We start from the raw sequence: 12,515 nt of genomic DNA on the forward strand, positions 1-12,515 counted from the left end.
GCTTTTTAATGTGCTGTCTCAGTTTGTTATAAATAAATAAAAATTTTAAGAAGCTTTAAAAAAAATAAATACAATGAGGAGCCACTGAAGGTTTTTTTCCCATATTAAGTTTTTTAACTGAGGTGAAAGTCACATAACAAAATTCATCATTTTAAAGTCCACAATTTAGTAGTATTTAATACTTTCACAATGCAATCACCACCTCTTGCTAGTTTCAAAACATTTTCATCACCCCACAAAAAAAAAAAAAAACTCTGTACCTATTGACAATCACTTTGAATTCTCTCCTCACCCCAGCCCTTGAGCAACCACCAGCCTGATTCCTGTCTCTATAGATTTATCTATTCTGGATATTTCATATAAATGGAAGCAACCAATAAAAGTCTTTGATGTCTGCCTTCTTTTACTTATAAAGCTTTCAGAGTTCATCTCAGTTATAGTGTAAATCCTTTAAAATCTAGTAATTCCTTTTTATGACTGAATAATATTCCATTGTGTGGATGTAACGTGTTTGGTTTATCCATTAACCCTTGATGACATTTGCATTTGGTTGTTTCCACCTACTGGTTATTGTGCATAGTTCTGCTGTGAACCTTCATGCCTATGGAGGGACTAGACAGCCCTCAAAGTTCTTGTTTAAGTAACTACAAGAAATGTTTGGGGGAGGCGGGGCCTCGCCCTGACGCCTGCGCGGGCGCGGAAGGCCCGAGGGGGAGCTCCCTGCCGCATGCACGCTGCGCGCACCCGCCCGCCCCGCCCCCTGTTACTATAAAGGGAAAGCGGGCTGCGCGCTGGCCAAGCTCTGTCCGGCGCATCGGATCCGTTTCCATCGCTTGCACCGTTAGGTCCCTCGTCAGACTCCCCCCAGCTGCCAAGACGGTGATGCAGATTGAGAGCAAGTACGCTTTTCAGGAAGCCTTGAACAGTGCAGGAGAGAAACTCGTAGTAGTCGACTTCTCAGCCACGTGGTGTGGGCCTTGCAAAATGATCAAGCCTTTCTTTCATTCTCTCTCTGAGAAGTATTCCAACGTGGTGTTCCTCGAAGTAGATGTGGATGACTGTCAGGATGTTACTGCGGAATGTGAAGTCAAATGCATGCCAACCTTCCAGTTTTTTAAAAAGGGACAGAAGGTGGGTGAATTTTCTGGAGCTAATAAGGAAAAACTTGAAGCCACCATTAATGAATTAATCTAATCATGTTTTCTGAAGACATGACCAGCCCCTGGCTGTTTAAACTTGTAATTTTTTTTTTATTTACATGAAAGATCAAGTATGAAGATTATATACCTTACTGCCATCTGATAAGTGACAATAAAATATTAACTCTAAAAAAAAAAAGAAAGAAATATTTGTCCTGCCACTGCATTTAATTCCAGAGATTATCCTATGGGAGATAAAAAGTGCTGAAACTGTATGCTGTTCCTAGCTGAACCTGATCAGTCTCTGAGAATTGTTTGTTATTAATGGAAATTTGGAAGAATTTTGGCTTTTAGAGTAAAACCATCTTTACAGCTTTCTAGTATTTATTTGAGTTTTTTCTAGATAGTTTTGGGCTTTCCAGGTGGCTCAGTGGTAAACAATCTGCCTGTCAATGGGAGATGTGGGTTTGACCCTTGAGTCAGGAAGAGCCCCTTGAGAAGGAAATGGCAATCCACTCCAGTATCTTGTGGGGAGAATTCCACGGACAGAGGAGCCTGGCGGGCTACAGTCCAAAGGGTCACAAAGAGTCAGACACACCTGAGTGACTGAGTATGCATCAGATACCTTTACTAAAAAGAGCTTTTTTGATTGTTCTTCAGCTCAATTCAGTTGAGTTCAGTCACTCAGTCGTGTCCAACTTTTTGTGACCCCATGAATCACAGCAAGCCAGGCCTCCCTGTCCATCACCAACTCCCGGAGTTCACTCAAACTCACCTCCATCAAGTCGGTGATGCCTTTCAGTCATCTCATTCTCTGTCATCCCCTTCTCCCCCTGCCCCCAATCCCTCCCAGCATCAGAGTCTTTTCCAGTGAGTCAACTCATCACATGAGGTGGCCATAGTATTGGAGCTTCAGCTTTAGCATCAGTCCTTCCAATGAACACCCAGGACTGATCTCCTTTAGAATGGACTGGTTGGATCTCTTGCAGTCCAAGGGACTCTCAAGAGTCTTCTCCAACACCACAGTTCAAAAGCATCAATTCTTCAGCGATCAGCTTTCTTCACAGTCCAACTCTCACATCCATACATGACCACTGGAAAAGCCATAGCCTTGACTAGATGGACTGTTGTTGGCAAAGTAATGTCTCTGCTTTTCAATATGCTGTCTAGGTTGGTCATAACTTTCCTTCCAAGGAGTAAGCGTCTTTTATTTTATTTTTTTCATTTTTTTTTTAGGTAATTAATTTATTTTTTATTGGAGGCAAATTATTTTACAATATTATATACGTTGGTTTTGCCATACATTGATATGAATTTGCCCCGGGTTTACATAAGTTCCCCCTCCTGAACCCCCCTCCCACCTCCCTCCTCCCTTTATGTAAGCGTCTTTTAATTTCATGGCTGCAATCAGCATCCACAGTGAATTTGGAACCCAAAAAAATAAAGTCTGACACTGTTTCCACTGTTTTCCCATCTATTTCCCATGAAGTGATGGGACCAATGCCATGATCTTAGTTTTCTGAATGTTGAGCTTCAAGCCAATTTTTCACTCTTTTCTTTTACTTTCATCAAGAAGCTTTTTAGTTTCTCTTCACTTTCTGCCATAAGGGTGGTGTCATCTGCATATCTGAGGTTATTGATATTTCTCCTGGCAATCTTGATTCCAGCTTGTGCTTCTTCCAGCCCAGCGTTCCTCATGATGTCTGCATATAAGTTAAATAAGAAGGGTGACAATATATAACCTTGATGAACTCCTTTTCCTATTTGGAACCAGTCTGTTGTTCCATGTCCAGTTCTAACTGTAGCTTCCTGACTTGCATACAGGTTTCTCAAGAGGCAGGTCAGGTGGTCTGGTATTCCTATCTCTTTCAGAATTTTCCACAATTTATTGTGATCCACACAGTCAAAGGCTTTGGCATAGTCAATGAAGCAGAAATAGATGTTTTTCTGGAACTCTCTTGCTTTCTCCATGATCCAGTGGATGTTAGCAATTTGATCTCTGGTTCCTCTGCCTTTACTAAAACCACCTTGAACATCTGGAAGTTCACGGTTCACATATTGCTGAAGCCTGGCTTGGAGAATTTTGAGCATGACTTTGCTAGCGTGTAAGATGAGTGCAATTATGCGGTAGTTTGAGCATTCAATGGCATTGCCTTTCTTTGAGATTGGAATGAAGACTGACCTTTTCCAGTCCTGTGGCCACTGCTGAGTTTTCCAGATTTGCTGGCATATTGAGTGCAGCACTTTCACAGCATCATCTTCCAGGATTTGAAAGATCTCAACTGGAATTCCATCACCTCCACTAGCTTTGTTCATAGTGATGCTTTCTAAGGCTCACTTGACTTCACATTCCAAGATGTCTGGCTCTAGGTGAGTGATCACACCATCGTGATTATCTTGGTCGTGAAGATCTTTTTGGTACAGTTCTTCTGTGTATTCTTGCCATCTCTTCTTCATATCTTCTGCTTCTGTTAGGTCCATACCATTTCTGTCCTTTATCGAGCCCATCTTTGCATGAAATGTTCCCTTGGTATCTCTAATTTTCTTGAAGAGATCTCTTGTCTTTCCCATTCTGTTGTTTTCCTCTATTTCTTTGTATTGATCGCTGAGGAAGGCTTTCTTGTCTCTCCTTGCTATTCTTTGGAACTCTGCATTCAGATGCTTATATCTTTCCTTTTCTCCTTTGCTTTTCGCTTCTCTTCTTTTCACAGCTATTTTTAAGGCCTCCTCAGACAGCCATTTTGCTTTTTTGCATTTCTTTTCCATGTGGAAGGTCTTGATCCCTGTCTCCTGTACAGTGTCACCAACCTCTATCCATAGTTCATCAGGCACACTATCTATCAGATCCAGTCCCTTAAATCTATTTCTCACTTCCACTTTGTAATCATAAGGGATTTGATTTAGGTCATATCTGAATGGTCTAGTGGTTTTCCCTACTTTCTTCCATTTAAGTCTGAATTTGGCAATAAGGGGTTCATGATCTGAGCCACAGTCAGCTCCTGGTCTTGTTTTTGCTGACTGTATAGAGCTTCTCCATCTTTGGCTGCAAAGAATATAATCAATCTGATTTCGGTGTTGACCATCTGGTGATGTCCACGTGTAGAGTCTTCTCTTGTGTTGTTGGAAGAGGGTGTTTGCTACGACCAGTGTGTTCTCTTGGCAAAACTCTATTAGCCTTTGCCCTGCTTCATTCCGTGCTCCAAGGCCAAATTGGCCTGTTACTCCAGGTGTTTCTTGACTTCCTACTTGTGCATTCCAGTCCCCTATAATGAAAAGGACATCTTTTTTGGGTGTTAGTTCTAAAAGGTCTTGTAGGTCTTCATAGAACCTTTCGACTTCAGCTTCTTCAGTGTTACTAGTTGGGGCGTAGGCTTGGATGACTGTAATATTGAATGATTTGCCTTGGAAACGAACAGAGATCATTCTGTTGTTTTTGAGATCGCATCCAAGTACTGAATTTTGGACTCTTTTGTTGACCATGATGGCTACTCCATTTCTTCTAAGGGATTCCTGCCCACAGAAGTAGATATAATGGTCATCTGAGTTAGATTCACCCATTCCAGTCCATTTTAGTTCACTGATTCCTAGAATGTCAACGTTCACTCTTGCTATCTCCTGTTCGACCACTTCCAATTTGCCTTGATTCATGGACCTAACATTCCAGGTTCCTATGCGATATTGTTCTTTACAGCATTGAACCTTGCTTCTATCAGCAGTCACATCCACAACTGAGTATTGTTTTTGCTTTGGCTCCATCCCTTCATTCTTTCTGGAGTTATTTCTCCACCGATCTCCAGTAGCATACTGGGCACCTACCAACCTGGGGAATTCCTCATTCAGTATCCTATCATTTTGCCTTTTGATACTGTTCATGGGGTTCTCAAGGCAAGTATACTGAAGTGGTTTGCCATTCCCTTCTCCAGTGGACCACATTCTGTCAGACCTCTCCACCATGACCCGCCCGTCTTGGGTGGCCCCACACGGCATGGCTTAGTTTCATTGAGTTAGACAAGGCTGTGGTCCGTGTAATCAGATTGGCTAGTTTTCTGTGATTATGGTTTCAGTGTGTCTGCCCTCTGTTGCCCTCTCGCAACACCTACCATCTTATTTGGGTTTCTCTTATCTTGTTCATGGGGTAACACTTCACGGCTGCTCCAGCAAAGTGCAGCCACTGCATCTTACCTTGGACAAGGGGTATCTTCTCACGGCCATCCCTTCTGATCTTGAACATGGAGCAGCTCCTCTCAGCCCTCCTGCGACTGCGGAGTCACCGCCACTTGGACGTGGGGTTCAGTTCAGTTCAGTTCAGTAGCTCAGTCGTGTCCGACTCTTTGCGACCCCATGAATCTCAGCACGCCAGGCCTCCCTGTCCATCACCAACTCCCGGAGTTCACTCAAACTCATGTCCATTGAGTCGGTGATGCCATCCAGCCATCTCATTCTCTGTCGTCCCCTTCTCCTCCCACCCTGAATCCTTGTCAGCATCAGAGTCTTTTCCAGTGAGTCAACTCGTCACATGAGGTGGACGTGGGGTAGCTCCTATTAACTCAGATACTAGACAAGAAATCTGTTACTGCCTATTTGTTGTGTATGGATCATGTCCTCAGTCCTAATGCAATTCACAGATTTGAGGAAGGGGATAGAATTTAATTCTCTCAGTGACAGACTGAGGACAAAATGGAGCTTTATTTCCCTAATAAAGTTCCTACTTAAGAAACTAGTCTTTTAAATTATGCTAATTATTGTTTCTCAATTCAGATCTTATATAAACTGTTTTACAGAACTCATTAAAAATTAAAATGGAAACGATGAAACCATAAAATCATGGGTTAAATATAAATAAGTCACTTCATTTCTTTAGGTTCTAGAGAGATTTTCTAAAATAAGAGCCTGGTTTTCCTATGAGCAAAGGATTAATTTTATGGCTTTTCTTAATCCATAACTGGCTTTTCTGAGCTGACGAGATCGAAATGGATAGATGGATGGTGAAAGATCTATCTGCTCCTCTCTGGAACCACTCCTGTGGAATTAGGTGGGAGTTCAGTTCAGTCACTCAGTTGTGTCCGACTCTTTATGACCCCATGAACCGCAGCATGCCAGGCCTCCCTGTCCATCACCAGCTCCCAGAGTCCACCCAAACCCATGTCCATCGAGTCAGTGATGCCATCCAACCATCTCATCCTCTGTCGTCCCCTTCTCCTCCTGCCCTCAATCTTTCAGCTCTTCATATTAAGTGACCAAAGTATTGGAGTTTCAGCTTCAACATCAGTCCTTCCAATGAATACCCAGGACTGATCTCCTTTAGGATAGACTGGTTGGATCTCCTTGCAGTCCAAGGGACTCTCAAGAGTCTTCTCCAGCACCACAGTTCAAAAGCATCAATTCTTCGGCGATCAGCTTTCTTCACAGTCCAACTCTCACATCCATGACCACTGGAAAAACCATAGCCTTGACTAGATGGACCTTGGTTGGCAAAGTAATGTCTCTGCTTTTTAATATGCTGTCTAGGTTGGTCATAACTTTCCTTCCAAGGAGTAAGTGTCTTTTAATTTCATGGCTTCAGTCACCATCTACAGTGATTTTGGAGCCCTAGCTCCTAGCTAAGACCAACCTAGGACCATCCCTTTGGCCCTCTCAAGGAACTTTCCAGCAGTCATTCCTTCTTTCTTTGCCATGATGTTCCCTTCTAAATGAATCCTTCTCTGGATCTACTCCAAGCTTCTATTTGTTCTCCTGTCTTAAAAATCATTCTACTTTCTCTTCCCTTCACCCTTTAGGTACCATTCTATTTATCACCTTCTTTTAGAGCTTAACACCTTAAAAGTGACTGCTATCTCCATGCTTCTTTTTCCTTTCTCTCTTGTAACTATTCTCATCATATTATTGCACTCCATATAACTCTATCAAAATTGCTGTTATCAAGTTCATGGATGACCTTCACATTTCTACATTCAGTAATCAATTCTCAATCTGCACCTTATTTGACAGAGTTCATCACTTCCAACCCTTTCTCTTTCTCCTCTTCGTTTCCAAGGCAATACACTCTCCTGATTTCCTTCCACTTCAATAGTCATGAATGCTGAGCCTTTTTTTTTTTTTTTTCTGGGTCCTTCTAATCTCCCTGACCTTTCTGTGTTGCAGAATTCTAGAAACCAGTTCTTGGTCATCATCTCTGTATACTCATTGTTTTGATGATTTCATCTACTCTCATGACCTATATGGGGCTTCCCAGGTGACTCAGTGGTAAAAGAATCCATCTGCCAATGCAGGAAATACAGGATACCTGAGTTTGATCCCTGGATCAGGAAGATCCCTGGAGGAGGAAATGACAACTCACTCCAGTATTCTTGCTGGGAAAATCCCATGGACAAAGGAGCCTGCTGGGCTGTAGTCCATGGGGCTGCAAAGAGTAGGACACAACTGAGTGACTGAGCAGAGGTGGGCATGACCTATACGCTGCCAACTCCAAAATTTATATCCTCAGCCCAGACTTCTTCCTCAAGCTCTTCACTATACCCAACTGCTTCCTTAAACTTACTATAAAATTATAGAATAGGCATCTGAACTTAACATGGACAAAACTGAAGTCTAATCCTTCCCCTCTAAACTATCAGCAGCTTTCCCCATCTCATAAATTATGACTGCATCCTTCTAATGGCTCTAGCCAAAAACAGCTTGGAGGACTTCCCTGGTGGCCCAATGGTTAAGAATCTGCCTGCCAATGCAGGGAACACAGATTTGATCCCTGCTCTGGGAAGATTCCACATGCCCATGGGGCACCTAAGCCCATGAGCCACAACTACTGAGCTCAACTGCCACAACTACTAAAGCCTGAATTCCAAGAGCCTGGGCACTGCAGCAAAGAGTAGCCCCACTAATCACAACTAGAGAAAGCCTACTCTCAGCAGTGAAGACCCAGCACAGCCAAAAATAAATTAATTTTTTTTAAACAAAGTTGGAGTTTTCCTTACTTCCTTTCTTTTCCTCACATACCATATCCAGTTCAGGAACAGATCTTTGAGCTTACCTTCAAATCATATCCCAACATTAGCTACCTCTTACCATCACCACAGCTTCCACCGTGACCTAAGCCCCCTTCATACTTGCTTGGATTGGAAAAAAAAAAAAAATTCCTAACTCACCTCCTACATCCAACCTTGTCCTTCTATAGTCTACTCTTGACACAATAGCCAGAGTGAGTTTGCTACACTTTGTCAGATGATTTTTTTAGCCTTCTCAAAAATCCTCCAATTTCCTCCTGACTTACTTTAAGTAAAAGCCCAGAATATCACATTGGCAGAAAATTCTCTACATGATTGAATCACCCAATTAACCTTTCAAAGCTCATCTCTGACTATGCTTCACACTTGCATGCTGAGTTCTAGCAGTACCAGTCCCTGTGAAATTAGAAATTGCTCTTAGAAATGATGACGTGGCTGATAAAATATGGCCACAAATTCTTTGAGACTGTTCTGAAATGGCCCCTGAAAGATGTCCACATCCTAGTCCATATATGAATGTTATCTTCAATAGCAAAAAGGATTTTTCAGACATAATTGAGATCTCAAGATGGGGAGAATATTCGGGATTATCTCAGTGGGTCCAATGTAATCACAGGAGTCCTTATAAGAGATATGCAAGTCAGAGTGAGAGAAGAAAATGTGACAACCCTCATACACCACCAGTGGGAATAAAAATGGTCTGGCCAATTAGGAAAAGTTTGGACTTTTCTTAAAGTTAAACCCACACCTACTATATGACCCAGACATTCCACTTCAAGTCACTCACCCAAGAGAAAGCAAATATTTTCATAGAAATGCTTATGTATAAATGTTCATAACAGATGTGTTCATTCAAAATAGCTAAAACTTGAATCTAACCAAATATCCTCAACAGGCAAAAAAGGATAAATAAATATTGATTACACAAAACCATGAAGGAATCTCAAAATGATTTTTTTAAATGTAATCTGACATATAGAGACCAAAAAGCATATATAGATGTCTGGGGCCAGGTGTGGAGAAAGGGCACATGGCAAAGGCAAGGGTGGCTTTTGAGGGTAAAAGGTATATCCTGTCTTAATTGTGGCAGTGGTGTCCTGAGTGTGTGTGTGTGTCAGAGTTCATTGAATTTCATTTTAAACTGATATAGTTTATTGTACAGAGATCATAGCTCAATGAAGTTGATTTTTGAAACATTCTAGGAAGGAAAGAGTACAGAATATGACAAAACAATCTAACTACATTACAAAAATACAAAACAACCTCCCTGAAAGTGGAAGGGGAAGAAGTACTGATTTAAGTAACTGAAAAATGAGTATATTTCATAAGACTAGAGGTAAAAGAAACTGCACAGAAGCACTGCAGCCTAGTTGGCCAAGTAATTTCGAAAAAAGGGATATGGGTTAATACTTCTATCACTGTTATGCGTGTATACCAGAATCGAACAATTAAATAAATGAACGACAGTTGGTCAAAGGTGGCTTTCTCACTGTTGGAGGAGAAGGTTAGAGACAAATAGAATAAAAGGCTAGAAAGGGGCCTTCCCTGGTGGTCCAGTGGCTACCACTTCATGTTCCCAGTGCAAGGGGTCTGGGTTTGATCCCTGATCAGGGAAATAGATCAAAATGTGACAACTAAGAGTTCAACTGCCACAACTAAGAGTTCGCATGCTGTAGCTAAGACCCAGCACAGCCAAATAAATAAATATTAAAACAAAAACCTAGTGAAAGAAAAACTGTTATTTTAAAAAAAGGCTAGAATGACCTATGTGATAATGGATCAAAGCTGGTGATATCAGTAAGAAATCATATTTAGCTTAACTCACATTTAGCTTAATATATAGATGGCTGCATATAGAAATATTTATTTGTGTATTATAGTGTACATATTTATGGCTAATGTACACATATATTTTCTTGGCCTAGAAGGACTTGGAAGGAATGACACTTGGTATAGTGTCCAGATTTTGGTTTCTAAGATTCTCCAATAAAAGGAGCCAGGATTCTTCGAAAAGACTAATTTTGTGGCGATAGCAGAAAATATCTATAATAAGTCCGGAGCATCTTGTAATGGCAAAAAGTGATGTGTTAAAACAAACAAAACAAAAGCCTACATTAACGGTAGTTTATCAAAGGAACACAGGGCCAGCTGAAAGGGCTCCAATCACCATAGGTTGAAAAATTTGAGCAACATAGAGATATATTATAATCCGGTGGAAACGCAGGAGACCCAGGTTCAATCCCTGGATTGGGAAGATGCCCTGGAAAAGGGAATGGCTACCCACTGCTGTATTCTTGTCTGGAAAACCCCATGGACAGAGGAGCCTGTCAAGCTACCATCCATTGGGTTGCAAAGAGTCAGACAGAACTGAGAAACTGGCACTGTCACTGTCGAAGGAAAACCAGACATCTCAAGTTAAGGAATTTAGTACTTCTCTGTGTATGGGAAGATGCAAGAGATTGGGCTCACTGAAATCCTTCCTTTCATATGCATCTCACCTACCTGGAGCCAGTATCCTGTGTTTTCTTGTCCTAAATTTCCTCAGAGGTTATTGTAGGGAATGGCTGCAGTCTGATGGTTACTAAATAGCAGGTATTCCAAAAAGTTTACTTTTTTTAAAATCCCTGAAAAATATTAAAAGCGATAAAGAAGGACACTAGGTAACAAAAGAGGAACACACCATCAAAAAATAATATACATTTTTGTGATCATGCACATAATCTTGAAATACACATAACAAAATCCCACCCAATTGCAAGGAGATATTGACATGATCCAAATGCAAGGGGGTGATTACAATGCATCTCAAGCAGAGACAGAGAGAGCAGGCAGATGGAGTGACCTGAGTGCTCATGCTGAACTGTCTGGAAATGAGCTAGCTATAGCCAGATGGGGTCTGCATGTGAACTCAGTTTCCTTGGGAACTAATGGTTTTCTCATGGCCTTCCATGAGGGGGTAAATAACAAGGTTTCCAGGTGCCAAGCAGCTAGGACTGCTGACAGAGTGGCCCCAAGTACAGACAGCCTGACATCCAGTATCCTGTTTGTTTCCCCACCAAGAAGCTGCTTCCATTCTTTGAGCTGATGGTGACAGGAGAGGCCAAGTGGCTGGAGGAGGTCTGTGCACTGAAGAGGAAGACCCTCACTGCAAGCCAGCCGCCACTCATCTGGTCGATGGAGGGGAACCCCCGCCTTCTCTCCTGTTGATTCACCTTGACCTCTGTAAGTTTTCCTAGTGAATCCTGTTCCTGAATCTGTGCCTTCTAGCAATGCTGTGGAATCCATCTCACACCCTGGCGATGACAGGTGGAAACCCAGATAGTGACCCACCTGGTCTGACAGCATGAAATCTACAGGGGATTCACCTTGCAGGACATTCACCAAAATCATAAGTCAATACTTTAAAAAGCAAACTAATAAAATAGACAAAACTTGTAGGCAATGGCACCCCACTCCAGTACTCTTGCTTGGAAAATCCCATGGGTGGAGGAGCCTGGTAGGCTGCAGTCCATGGGGTCGCTAAGAGTCTGACAAGACTGAGCAATTTCACTTTCACTTTTCACTTTCATGCATTGGAGAAGGAAATGGCAACCCACTCCAGTGTTCTTGCCTGAAGAATCCCAGGGACGGGGGAGCCTGGTGGGCTGCCGTCTATGGGGTCGCACAGAGTCAGACACGACTGAAGTGACTTAGCAGCAGCAGTCAAGAAAATCAGAAAAGACACAAAAATATACCAGGAAACAAAAAGAGATCATAGTTAGAAATACTGAGAATAAAGTTGAAGTATTAAAGTTTAGATGGAATGGATCTTTTTTGAAATATAAAAAATTTAAATTAACTCAATGATAGATTGGAAACATGAGTAAATCAAGAACCATTTAAAGAATTCAATCATTGCTCAAGCCTCTTCCATACCCAGCCACCCACCAAACATCAGTCTCAGATGGGCTTATAAATTATTTTATCCAAACTTTCAAAGAACATATAATCTATCTCTTATTAAACTGCTTCAGATACAAGAAAAAGATAGATACCTACCCAACTAATCTTATGAGATAATTGATAAAGTAGTTCTAAACCCAAACTGGACAATTATAGAAAAGTAAATTATACACAAATGTTGCTTATATTTATAGATGCAAAAATATGTTTTAATTGGGGTGTAGTTGCTTTACAATGTTGTGCTAGTTCCTGATGTACAACATGAATCATCTCTGTGCTGTGCTGTGCTTAGCTACTCAGTTGTGTCCAACTCTTTGCAATCACGTGAACTGTAGTCCCCCCAGGCTCCTCTGTCCATAGAATTTTTCAGGCAAGAATACCCAAGTGGGTTGCTATTTCCTCCTCCAGGAGATCTTCCCAACCCAGGAATCAA

General features: G+C 41.7%; 1 pseudogene; it reads left to right on the forward strand.

Annotated features, from left to right (window-relative positions):
• Window positions 1–829: 829 nt before the first annotated feature.
• Window positions 830–1,242, forward strand: LOC129557163 (thioredoxin pseudogene; annotated as a pseudogene).
• The last annotated feature ends 11,273 nt before the right edge of the window (window positions 1,243–12,515 follow it).

The sequence above is a fragment of the Moschus berezovskii genome, chromosome 7 (assembly GCF_049115385.1).
Source record: "Moschus berezovskii isolate FMDL1 chromosome 7, NW_MosBer_1.0, whole genome shotgun sequence".
Lineage (NCBI taxonomy): Eukaryota > Metazoa > Chordata > Mammalia > Artiodactyla > Moschidae > Moschus > Moschus berezovskii.